This window comes from Oryctolagus cuniculus, chromosome 2, assembly GCF_964237555.1.
Source record: "Oryctolagus cuniculus chromosome 2, mOryCun1.1, whole genome shotgun sequence".
Classification (NCBI taxonomy): domain Eukaryota; kingdom Metazoa; phylum Chordata; class Mammalia; order Lagomorpha; family Leporidae; genus Oryctolagus; species Oryctolagus cuniculus.
The window spans coordinates 121,318,952-121,333,109 of NC_091433.1; the positions used below are offsets into that span (position 1 = coordinate 121,318,952).

General features: G+C 37.7%; 1 pseudogene; it reads left to right on the forward strand.

Annotated features, from left to right (window-relative positions):
* Window positions 1–570: 570 nt before the first annotated feature.
* On the forward strand, window positions 571–2,316 carry LOC103347787 (probable ATP-dependent RNA helicase DDX43 pseudogene; annotated as a pseudogene).
* The last annotated feature ends 11,842 nt before the right edge of the window (window positions 2,317–14,158 follow it).

Here is a 14,158-nt window from a genome sequence, read left to right on the forward strand (position 1 = left end):
AGGATGAAGTCAAACCATCTCTGTTTGCAGATGACATGATTCTACATATAGGGAATCCAACAGACTCCACTAAGAGACTATTGGAACTCATAGAAGAGTTTGATAAAGTAGCAGGACATAAAGTTAACACACAAAAATCAATAGGCTTAGTATATTCAGACAATGCCATGGCTGAGAAAGAACTAAGACAAAGCCCATTCTCAAAGGCTAGAAAAAAATAAATACCTTGTAATAAATTTACCCAAGGATATCAAACATCTCCACGATGAAAATTATCAAACATTAAAGAAAGAAGTAGAAAGAGTGTTTCTCGGATGCCACACTCACATAGTGCAGAGCCATAGGGGAGCGACATCAGAAGGGCTGGATCTTTTTAAGAATTTATATGCAAGACATATGACCTAACACATCCACCTGGGTCTTTGCTGCCCCTTGAGGGTCGACAGTGCCTCTAGCTCTAAGGAAGAGGCCATGGAAGAACCTGGGTGAAGAGATCAGGGATATAATTGGGTCAGCAGAGGAGGTGCCTGGAGAGACCTCTTTGGAAGGAAAATTGCAGTCAGTGGTGGCATGGAATTGCCTCTCTGTTTCAGCCTAAAGAGCGAGTTGGTCGCATGGTGATTGGTCATTGTGGGTCAAAAATAAAAGAAACACAAAGTTCAACAAACATTAAAACAGATAATAAAAGGAAAAGCTGATGCAGAAGCAAAAATTTTTGGCAGCAAGATGATGCATAAAAAAGCAAAAGTGGTAATAGATGATTTTATTAAAAAAAAAAAAAACAAGAAAATTACAGTTTAAGTCACAAAGTTGATATTGTGGCCTTCCAATCCTCTGGAGCAGAGGTAAGCAAAGATGCCAAGGGTGTTAAAGCTCAGCCATTGATAGACTGGGATCAAATTCAAAAGGAGGCTGTGAGATGGGAGAAAAAGATGTAGGAAGATTTACTTCCAGTTAAGAAAAACTTTAATGAAAAATCAGAAAAAACAAGATCGATGACACTAGAGCAGACAGACACAGGAGAAAGGGAAATTAAATGTAATGTGTGATGGCTTGGAAGAAGATGAAAAACATCCAGTACTGAATCCTACCTGTTCTTTGGAATATGCCTTTGAAACTTTTTCTGAAGTGATGAAAAATATTGAAAAGGCAGAATTTATAAAGCCAACGTGAATTCCATCACAAGCATGGCCAGTAGTTCTACAAGGGAGAGATGTCATAGGAGTTGCCCAAACAGGAACCAGGAAGACATTGTCATATTTAATGCTTCGATTTATGCATCTAGATTGCCAACCAGTTGGCAGGGAGGAAAGGAACAGCCCCTGCATGTTAGTCCTTACACCCACTTGGGAGCTGGCTCTGCAGGTGCAGGCCAAATGTTCTAAGTATTCATACAGAAATCTTAGAAGTGTTTCTGTATATGGAGGTAGAGACAGATGCACAAATACAGTCTGTTTCAAAAGGTGTTGACATCATAATCACAATTCCTGGAAAGCTAAATAATCTACAAACAACTAACTTCATCAGACTTAAGACCATAACCTACCTGGTTTTAGCTGAAGCGAATAAAATGTTGGATATGGAATCTGAACCCCAGATAATGAATTTTTATTATACATGCAACCAGATAGGCAAAACATTGTGACAAGTGCAACATGGACCTATGGTGGCCATCGACTTGCACAGTCATACTTGAAAGAAACAATGCTTGTGTATGTTGGAAACTTGGACCTAGTTTCTTTAAGAACAGTAAAGCAAAATATAATCATTACCACAGAAGAAGAGAAATGGATGCATATACAAAAATTCCTAGAAAATATGTCACTGAAGGACAAAGTCACAGTATTCATCAGTAGAAAAGCTGTTGTTGATCATTTGTCAAGTGACCTAGACCTCCGACACATGTCATTAGAGTCATTGCATGGCAACAGAGAATAAAATGATAGGGAGAAAACATTAAAGGACTTTAAAACAGGTAAAGTGAGGATATTAATTGCTAATGATTTAGCATCAGGTAGATTGAATGTCCATGATATTACACATGTCTATAGTTACAACTTTCCAAGGAACATTGAAGAATATGTACACAGAGTAGGACACACTGGAAGAGCGAGGAGAACAGGGTTTCAATCAACTCCTCCACTAGAAATGATTTGAGGATTGCTGCTGAACTGATTCATTTCCTGGAAAGAGCAAATCAGAATATCCTAGAAGTGCTTGTTTCAATGGCTGAGAGATGTAATGCAAGCACGCTTAAAAGAGAAATGGAAAAAAAAAATGGGACAACCTCAAGGAAAGCCCAAAAAGTTTTATTAATGATGTCTTATTGAAAGGTGGCATTAGCCTAACAGGTGAAATTTTACCTACTAGGCTTTCAAATGCCTGCCTATATAAACCAAGCTTTTTGTTACTGTTTATTACACTTAGTATTATCTAAGTCCTTAATTATTAGGTGTTAACTCTCTAACCTGTTGCCCAAAGTCTAATGTATGTTCAGAATTCAAAAAAGTAATAATTTCAGAGTTGAAAAAATATTAAATTGTACAGAAAGATCATATAGCACAAAAGTTAATAGAGGTAAAATTGGTAAAACGGTTTCTGAGAAACTAATCAGTGGTAAATCTGTATACCTTCTGATACAGAAGTTCTTCTAGGAATGTATTTTATAAATATGCCTGTTTAGGAGACTCAAAGCAATGTTGACGCTAGCAGAAGACTGTAACATGTCTGGCAGGGGAGCTAGATGAACAAACTGCAGGTATACTGGGTATGCTATTCATCTGTTTACGATCATGTGCACCATCTTAAAGAACACCTGTTAAAAACAGAAAAGCAAAATTCACTAGAATGGTGGATTGAGCTAACACAAGAAACTTTTTTTACTTCAAACTCATTTCTAGAAATGCTAGATGTAATATTTTCTTGATATGTTCACAAAGCTGGATGATGGGTGAGAGTTTGTGATTGTGTATGTTGTGAAACATTTTCATAATAAAACCAAATGGTCTAACCAAAAAAAAAAAAAAAAAAAAAAAAAAAACAGAGAAGACACAAAAAAATTGAAAAAAAATCTTCCATGTTCATCTATTGGAAGAAACGGTATCATCAAAATGTCCATGCTGCCTAAAGCAATTTGCTGATTCTATGTGATACCAATCAAAATACCAATGACACTGTTCTCAGATCTAGAAAAAAGATGTTGAAATTCATATGGAAACACACGTGACCTCTAATAGCTAAAGCAGTCTTATACAACAAAAACAAAGCCAGAGGAATCAGAAAACCAGATTTCAAAATGAACTACATGATAGTTATAACCAAAACAGCCTGGTACTGGTAAAAACATTTAGACAGACCAATGGAACAGTACAGAAATCAACCTATGTTTCTAAAACCAACTTATCTTTGACAAAGGAGCTGAAATCAGTCCCTGGAGCAAGAACAGTCTCTTCAACAAATGGTGCTGGGAAACCTGGATCTCCACATGAAGACATATGAAGTAAGACCTCTACTTACACCTTACACAAAACTCCACTCAAAATGGATCAAAGTCCTAGATCTATGACCTGATAACTTCAAATTATTAAACACTGGGGAAACCCTGCAAGACATGGACACAGGCAAAAATTTCTTGCAAAAGGCCCCAGAAGCACAGGCAACCAAAGTCAAAATTGACAAACAGCATTACATCAAATTGAGAAGCCTCTGCACCACAAAAGTTGCATGCATCAAAGCGAAGAGGCAATCATTAGTATGGGAGAAAATATTTGTAAACTATGCAACTGATAAAAGATTAAAATCTGCAATCTATAAAGAGCTCAAGAAGCTCAAAAACAACAAAACAAACAATCCAGTTAAGAAATGGACAAAGACTTAAACCGATATATTTGAAGAGCAGAATATGAAATGGCAATCAGATACAAGAAAAACTGCTGAGGATCACTAACCATCAGGGAAATGCAAAAAAAACTACAATGAGGTTTCATCTCACCCCAGGTAGAACTGCTCTCACACAGAAATCAACAAACAACAAATGCTGCTGAGGATGTGGGGAAAGAGTTGTCCTAATCTACTGTTCCTGGGAATGTAATATGGTGCAGCCACTTGTCGCTCCCTTGTCCGCAAAGGAACTACACTGTTCGCAGCTTATCGGTCTTCAGTAGACTTTTAATGAGAAAATAACAGTGACAGAGAAAAAATGAAGGGAGGAGAGTGGACAGAAAAGCCCCCTCCTTCCTCAGCACACAGCTTATATACAAAATCCGGCCAATTGCAAGCGGGCTCAAGTCCATGCACAGAAGACTCCAATCCGCTGTCTGTTCACACAGTGTGCACACGTCCTCGGGCCAATCAGATGAGGTGTCATACAGCAGGCAGGCTCACCGCGTGGTCCTCAGTGCCATCTTGTTGTTTACAACATTCTCAACTCCTTTGGAAAGTCCCAACCGTGGAAAAGCATTGCCCTAACCGAAACTAGCAACATTCGCATTGTGATAAAGACATAGCAACAACTATCAGACCGACCTTGATGTGGGGGCTCCATGGCTGCACATCCCATGGAACCCCACATCCACTGTGGAAAACAGTATGGGGAAACTTCAGAACTCTAAATATAGATATACCATATGACCCAGACAGCAACTCCCAGAATTTTACCCAAACAAAAAGAAATCAGCTATGAAAGAGTGATCAGTATCCCCATGTTTATTGCAGCTCAATTCACAACATCTAAGATACGGAATCAACCCAGATGTACATGAACTGAAGATTGGCTAAAGAAATATGAGATATATACACCATGGAATACTACACAGGGGTAAATAAAATAAATGAAACTCTGTCATTCGCAACAAAATGGATGCAACTGGAAAGCATATTTGGTGAAATAAGCCAGTCCCAAAAAAGACAAACACCATATGTTCTGCATGATCTGTGGTAACTAATAGAGGACCTAAAAGGTAATCTATAGAAATGAAATTGACACTTTGAGATGTGATGACTTTGAACAACCCTTGTCTTGACTGTTTAGGAGCAGCTATTTTTTCATACTGTTTGTTGAGTTATTTACTTAGTATAATCTTTTTTTTTTTAACTTTTCTTTGATGAATATAAATTTCCAAAGTACAGAATATGGATTACAATGGCTTCCCCCCCATAACGTCCCTCCAACCCGCAACCCTCCCCTTGTTCACTCCCTCTCCCCTTCCATTAACAGCAAGATTCATTTTCATTTCTCTTTATATACAGAAGATAAGTTTAGCATACATTAAGTAAAGATTTCAACAGTTTGCTCCCAAACAGATATATAAAGTGAAAAATACTGTTGGAATACTAGTTACAGCATTAAATCTCAATGTACAGCACACTAAGGACAAAGATCCTACATGAGGAGTAAGTGCACAGTGACTCCTGTTGTTGACTTAACAAATTGACACTCAGTAATCACCCTAGGCTCTTGTCATGAGCTGCCAAGGCTATGGAAGCCCCCAGAGTTCACTGACTCTGATCATATTTAGACAAGGCCATGGTCAAAGTGGACATTCTCTCCTCCCTTCAGAGAAAGGTACCTCCTTCTTTGATGACCCATTCTTTCCACTGGGATCTCACTCGTGGAGATCTTTCATTTAGGTTTTTTTTTTTTTTTTTTTTTTTTTCCCCAGAGTGTCTTGGCTTTCCATGCCTGAAATATTCTCATGGGCATTTCAGCCGGATCCACATGCCTTAAGGGCTGATTATGAGGCCAGAGTGCTGTTTAGGACATTTGCCATTCTATGGGTCTGCTGTGTATCTCACTTCCCATGTTGGATCATTCTCTCCCTTTTTTATTCTATCAGCTAGTATTTGCAGACACTATTCTTATTTATGTGATCCCTTTGGTTCTTAGTCCTATCATTATGATCAATTGTGAACAGAAATTGATCATTGGCTCTAGTGAGATGGCATTGGTACATGCCACCTCGATGGGATTGAATTCGAATCCCCTGGTATGTTTCTAACTCCACCGTTTGAGGCAAGTCAGCTTGAGCATGTCCCGAATTGCACATCTCTTCCCTCTCTTATTCCCATTCTTATATTTAACAGCGATCACTTTTCAGTAAAGTTTCAGCAGTTAAGAGGAATTGTGTATTAATTACAGTATTCAACCAAAAGTATTAAGTAGAACAAACAAAAAAATTACTAACAGGGATAACATATTAAGCTGCTCATCAACAGTCAGGGTGAGGGCTGATCAAGTCACCATTTCTCATAGTGTTCATTTCACTTTAACAGGTTTCCTTTTTGGTGCTCAGTTAGTTGTCACCAATCAGGGAGAACATATGGTATTTGTCCCTTTGGGATTGGCTTATTTCACTCAACATGTTTTCCAAATTCCTAACAGGGATCACTTTTCAGTTAAAATTTAAACACCTAAGAACAATTGTGTGTTAATTACAGAGTTCAACCAATGGTACCTGAACAAAAAAAAATACTAAAATGGATAAAGTATTACATTGTACATAAACCGTCAGGACAAGAGCTGAACAAGTCACTGTTTCTCACAGTGTCCATTTCACTTCAACAAGTTTCCCCTTTGGTGCTCAGTTAGTTGTAGCAAATCAGGGAGAACATATGATATTTGTCCCTTTGGGACTGGCTCAATTAACTCAGCATGATGTTTTCCAAATTCCTCCATCTTGTGGCAAATGACCGGGTTTCGTTGTTTTTGACTGCTGTATAGTATTCTATAGAGTACATGTCCCATGATTTCTTTATCCAGTCTACTGTTAATGGGCATTTGGGTTGGTTCCAGGTCTTAGCTATTGTGAATTGAGCTGCAATAAACATTAATGTGCAGACCGCTTTTTTGTTTGCCAATTTAATTTCCTTTGGGTAAATTCCAAGGAGTGGGATGGCTGGGTTGAATGGTAGGGTTATCTTCAGGTTTCTGACTTCCATAGTGGCTTAACCAGTTTGCATTGCCACCAACAGTGGGTTAGTGTCCCTTTTTCCCCACATCCTCTCCAGCATCTATTATTGGTAGATTTCTGAATGTGAGCCATTCTAACTGGGGTGAGGTGGAACCTCATTGTGGTTTTGATTTGCATTTCCCTGATTGCTAGTGATCTTGAACATTTTTTCATGTGTCTGTTGGCCATTTGGATTTCCTCTTTTGAAAAATGTCTCTTGAGGTCCTTGGCCCATCTCTTAAGTGGGTTGTTTGTTTTGATGTTGTGGAGTTTCTTGATTTCTTTGTAACTTCTGGTTATCAACCCTTTATCAGTTGCATAGTTTGCAAATATATTTTCCCATTCTGTTGGTTGCCTCTTCACTTTCCTGACTGTTTCTTTTGCAGTACAGAAACTTCTCAATTTGATACAATCCCAAATGTTAATTTGGGCTTTGACTGCCTGTGCTTCTGGGGTCTTTTCCAAGAAGTCTTTGCCTTAATGCAATCAGCCAATCTGTGTCATTTAGCTGGACAGTTCAGGCCATTCATGTTCAATGTGACTATTGATAAGTAGTAACTTTTCCCTGCCATTTTCCAAAGATATTTTCTGGTATATGTTTTGAACTTCCTGTGATCTTTTGCTGTGAGGTTTCCTTCCTTTACCTTCTTTCATATTGATGACCATGTTTCTGTGTTTCTATGTGTAAAACATCTTTAAACATCTTTTGCAGGGCTGGACGAGTGGCGACAAATTCTTTCAATTTCTGTTTGCTGTGAAAGGTCTTTATTTCACCTTCATTCACAAATGAGAGCTTTGCAGGATATAATATTCTGGGCTGGCAGTTTTTCTCTCTTAGTACCTGGGCTATATCTCGCCATTCCCTCCTAGCTTGTAGGGTTTCTGATGAGAAGTCAGCTGTGAGTCTGATTGGAGATCCTCTGAGAGTAATCTGATGTTTCTCTCTTGCACATTTTAGGATCTTTTCTTTATGTTTCACTGTGGAGAGTTTAATTACAACGTGTCGTGGTGAGGATCTCTTTTGGTCGTGTTTATTAGGGGTTCTGTGAGCTTCCTGTACTAGGATTTCTCTGTCCTTCTCCAAACCTGGGAAGTTTTCTGCTAATATCTCACTAAAAAGGCCTTCTAATCCTTTCTCCCTCTCCATGCCTTCAGGAACTCCTGGAACCCGAATGTTGGGTTTTTTAATAGTATCCTGAAGATTCCTGACAATATGTTTTAGATTTCTAATTTCCTCTTCTTTTCTTTGGTCTGACTGTATCCTTTCCTGTTCTCTGTCTTCTAAGTCCGATATTCTCTCTTCTGCTTCACCCATTCTGTTTGTAAGGCTCTCTAATGTGTTTTTCATTTGATCTATTGAATTCTTCACTTCATTATGATTTCTCGTCACTATCACAGTTTCCTGTTGTACTAGTTGTTTTGTTTCATTTTGATTCCTCCTTAATATTTCATTTTCACGAGAGAGATTTTCTATCTTGTCCATTAAGGATTTCTGTAGTTCAAGAATTTGTTTTTGAGAACTTCTTAATGTTCTTATCAATTTTTTGAGATCTGCTTCTTGCATTTCTTCTATCTCATCATCTTCATAATCTTGAATTGGGGTGTCTTTTTCATTTGGGGGCATCATGGTGACTTCCTTGTTTTTATTACCTCGGTTTTTGCGTTTGTTATTTGGTATATTGGAGATATTTAGACTGGAGGCAAGATGTCAGAATAGGAAGGGAGCACATTGATAGTCCGGGGAGAAACAGTTTAATAAAAGTGGAGATACTGCAGGTTCAAGGAAGAGTAGGGGAAGAAACAGCAGAAGAAACTCTTCCAGAACTAGTGATTCACAGTGGACCTGCGTGAAGAGCGTGGGAGCCCACAGTTCGAGACACCAGCGGCAGACTCAACACACCAGCGCTGGAACGCGAGGTGAGCCGAACCTCAATAGCCCGAGACACCAGCAGGCAAGCGGAAAGAGGAGACTGGAGGGAACGACCCCCGGGGGGGAAAGTTCACCAGGCTAACTAGAAGAGAGAGAGAGAGGAAAAAAAAAGTGACTGGTACGGACACGGGTTTCTCTCTCTCTGCTCATCTCTCAAAGGCGAGCAAGACAAAGAGCAGGTGCCATCTTGGACATACGTCATAAGCAGAGCAACCTCAGGTCTGCACCGGCCCTGAGCCTAGCAGAAAAACCTGACTCTGGGCGGGGCGAATTAACAGGAGATTAGGACCTAGTAAATCTGTGGGGCTACTTAACTGAGACTGTGAAAAAAGAGACGGTGGGGGAGAGAACTCACGGAATTCAGGTGAGTACTCTCCAGAGACGCTACAATTCCGTAACTTTGGCAACCCAGTGTGAGACTGAAGGAGAATCTGAGCCCACTCTGAGTGCCGAACAGATTCCCTGTGTGGTCCTTGGGAAAGAGCTTCTGATCTCTGGCTCCTGTGGGTATATCATTTGCCTGCTAACTACCTCCAACTTCGTTCAGCTGTGTGGAATTACTTCCCTTTTGAATCAAAAAAAGAGAGAGAGTGAGAGAGAGAACTACCACCCCTAACCTGGGAGTGTCACCTTTGGCACACCAAACAGAGCTCTCAGGCCACACCCATCTCAAGCCTCTAAGGCTCCATCAAAAACAGACAGTCCACTTAATCTAGAGTCATAGTATAACAAGAAAAAGCACCACAGTGAAGAAACCAAATATCTCCAATATACTTAGTATAATCTTATGTGCATAAAATTAATTGAAAGTAGACCCTAGTTAAAATAACAATGAAAATAGGAAAGGGAGGACGAAGAAGGGTGGGAGTGCAGGTGGGTAGGGTGGGAAGAATTATTATGTTCCTAAATTTGTATTTAATGCATTAAGTTTGTTTACCTTAAATAAAAAATAAAAAAAGAAAATAACTTTCTTCTCCTGTATGCTCCCACCATACACATACAAAAAACATTATTAAATTCCTCTAGATGCATTTATCGAATGAATTCAAATTTTAAGCTAAATGTATTTTCAGAATAATCATGACTATAATTAGGAACTCTAAGGAATGAACAAAATAAATACTGATATAAAGAACACAGAATAATTTACTTGATTCATCATTATTAAAGCTTATATCAGAATCTATGAAAATCACATTTCAACTTGTTCTTATAAGTTTAATTATTTCAGATTCCCACTATCATTAAAGCTTATATTAGAATCTATGAAAATTTCAACTCATTCCTATAAGTTTGATTATTTTAATTCCATATACAGTTGAAATTATATAGTATTTTCCTTTTTTGACTGCCTTATTTCATTTAGCATAATGTCTTCAAAGTTCATCCATGTTGTAACATATATCACAATTTCCTTTCTTTTGAAAGCTGAATGAATTGTTGTTGAGTTTCTTGAGCTCTTTATAGATCCTGGATATTAATCCTTTTATCAGTTTCATAGCTTGCAAAACAATTCTCCCATTCTGTTGGTTGCCTATTCAGTTTGTTGCCTCTTTCTTTGCAATCTTCTTATCTAGATGTAAACCCACTAGTCTATTTTTGCTTTAATTGCCTGTGTTTCTGGGGTCTTTTCCAAGAAATCTTTCTTTTGCCAATGTCCTGCAGATTTTTCCCTTTGGTTTCTTCTATTATTTTGATGGGGTCAGGTTGTAGATTTAGAACCTAGACCCAGGGCCGGTGCCATGGCTCACTAGGTTAATCCTCCACCTGAGGCATTGGCATCCCACATGGCCCATGTGGACGCCAGTTCTAGTTCCAGTTGCTCCTCTTCCAATCCAGCTCTCTGCTGTGTTCTGACAAAGCCATGGAGGATGGCCCAAGTGCTTAGGCCCCTGTGCCCACATGGGAGACAAGAAGAACACCTGGCTCCTGGCTTCAGATCGGCGCAGCTCTGTCCATTGGGGCCATTAGTGGAGTGAACCAATGGAAGACAGACCTTTCTCTCTGTCTCTCTCTCTCACTGTCTGTAATTCTGTCAGATCAATCAATCAATAAATACATACATACATACTATAAAACATTGGAGTTTATTTTAAAAAAATAAAAAGAATCTAGACCCATTTTGAATTGACATTTTTCTAAGTGTAAGGTGGTGCTCTTGTTTCCTATTTCTGCATGTGTAGATCCAATTTTCCTAGTGTTATTTGTTGAAGACTGTCCTTTTTCCAGGGACTGATTTTAGCTTGTTTAATATAGATTAGTTGATTGTATGCGCTTGGATTAATTCTGGGGTTTCTATTCTGTTCTATTAGTCTAATGTCTATTTTTGTGCCAGTACCAGGCTGTTTTGATTACAATTTCCCTGTATAATGTCTTGAAATCTGACATTATGATGCTTCTGCCTTTGTCTTTTGTGGTGGAATGAGAAGGCCATGCCAAGATGGCCACTGGCAACAGAGTCTGCCTGGCAACAGGCTGTGATTGGATGGTTTTGGAAACCACATGACAACAGAGTCTGCCTGGCAACAGGCTGTGATTGGATAGTTTCGGAAACCACATGGCAACAGAGCCTGACTGACAACAGGCTGTGATTGGATGGCTTTGGAAACTGCCTGGCAACAGGCTGTGATTGGTTAGGGCATAGACTGCTCCTTGACTGTATTGGATGCCTTGGTTATATAAGCAGCTGTAGCAACTGAAAAAAAAATGAGTCTGCAGGCTGCTTGCCTCAGGCCTGCTTTCACCCGACTCGCAGGGTTTGTGTGGTGACTCCATGCCTCTTGTCCCCACCACGCTCTTCCTCTCAGAAATGAATCCACCTCAACATCCTTGGCTTTATAAGATTGCTTTAGCTATCAGGAATCTCATGTGTTTCTACAAGAATTTTAGTATCATTTTTCTAGTTATGAGAATGTCATTGATATTTTGATTGGGATCACAGTGAATCTGTAAATTGCTTTCAGACATTTTGATATTAACTTTTCCAATCCACAAACATGGAAGATTTATTTCCATTTTTTGTGTCTTCTAATTATTTAATATTTTGTGATTTTTATTGTAGAGATCTTTCACATTCTTGGTTATATTTATTCCAAAGCATTTAAATATTTTGCAGCTATGGTGAATGGGACTGATCTTACAAGTTCTTCCTTATAAGAAAGATATGAAGTTATTTGTCTATGCAAAGGATATTGACTTTTGTGTGATTTTATACTCTGCGGGTTTACCAAAGTCTCATCTGAGTTTCCAATAGGCTCTTGTAGGGTCTTTGGTTCTCCTACTTATACTATCTTGTCAGCTGGAAACAAGGTTAATTTGACTCCTCCCTTTCCAATTTCCATCCCCTTAGATTTTTTTCTTTTCTAATGGCTCTAGCTAAAATTTACAGCATTATATTCAATAGAAATAGTGAAATTGGGCATCAATGCTTCAAACTTTTCCCCATGAGATCTGATGCTGGCTGTAGATTTGTCACAAGCTGCCTTTTTGTGTTGAGTAATGTTCCTTCTACACCCAATTTGCTTAATGTTTTCATCATGAAAGGATGTTGTATTTTATGAAATTGAGATAGCATATGGGTTTTATTCTTAGTTTGTTAATGTGGTGTATCACATTGATTGATTTGCAAATTTTGAACCATCTCTGCATACCAGGGATAAATCTCACTTGGTCCAGGCGAATAATCTTTCTGATGTGTTGTTGGATTCAATTAGATAATATTTTGTTGAGGATTTTTGCTTCTATGTTCATCAGGAATATTGGCCTGTAGTTATCTTTATCTTTTCTGATTTTGGGAGACCTATATAGACCAATAACCATACTAGAGATTGGGTATGTAATTAAAAACCCCTCAACATAAAAAGCCAAGGGCTGGATGGCCTCATGGCTGAATTCTACCAATCCTTTAAAGAAGAACTATTTTCAATTCTTCTTAAATCATTCAAAACACTTGAAATGAAGGAACTCTCCCAAATTCCTTATATTTTCTGTTTTTTATGTTTATCACCATGGTATGTATGAAGTAATCTCATAGTTTCAATTTTTATTTCTAATTATTAGTGCAGGGCCATTTGCTTAAACGACTACTTTCCCCAATGAGTGGCTTTGGCATCTTTGCCAAAAATCAACTGATTACATATGCAAGAGTTATTTCTAGGCTTTCTATTGTATCAGTCTACATGTCTGTCTTGATTCTAGTATTACAATATTTTGATTATTATATTATGATTTATTTCTATTTAAAATTTTTACTGTCTCAATCATGTGGAATCTAAAAGTATCTTATAGAAGGTAAGGTAAAATGTCAGCTTCCAGATTTTAGGTAAAGAGAGTGGAAGGAAGGGAAAAAGGTTAACTAATGGTAACTAAGTTATGGATTAGGAGAGAGAATTTGTGAGTTTCTATTGCACAGCAGTGTGAGTATATTGAAGTGTAATGTGCTGGATATTATTTTAACAACAGGTAGAAGAAATGATTTTGAAACTTTTCACCATAAAATAATGACATTGAAAAGACAGATTGGTTTATCTTAACATTACACATTTTATACGTGTATCAAAATAGCATATACCTCATACATATGAGCAAATTTTACATATATATTACAAATCTTTTAAACAGAGTTCCTACTTTTGTTTTTCTTTTTCAAGATTACGTTGGCTATTTGATGTTTCTTGAGATTTCATGACTTTTAGGATGACATTTTGTATTTCAGTGAAAAAAATAATGGATGATTTGATAAGGATTGTGTTAAGCCTGGAGATCACTTCAGGTATAATTGATTTCTTAACACTATTAAGTCTTCCAATCAATGAATATGAGATGTGGTTCATTTATTCTTTAATTCATTTCTGCAGTGATTTGTAGTTTTCATTGCATAAGAATTTTATTTTTTAGTGAGATTAATCCCCAAGTATTTTACTTTTTTTGATGCTATTATAAATGGAATTATTTTTTAAACTACTTCAAGTACATAAAATGTAAACTTCTTATTGTATTTCTCTGGTACCCAGTTAATTTGCTGAATTCATTTATTGTTTCTAAATTTTTGTGGAATTTTAGTGTTTTTCTAAATATAAGAACATAGTCTCTGTGGATTTTTATTTCTTTTTCTTTTCAAAATGCTCTTGTAACTTCAAGTGCTATATTAAATAGAAGTGGTGAGAGAGGACAACCTTGTCTTATTTCTTCCTGTTCTCAGAAGAAAACTTTGTTTTTCATGATGGCAAACACTATTTGCTGTGAGTTTTTAACATGTTTATTTTACTATGTTAAAGCAGTT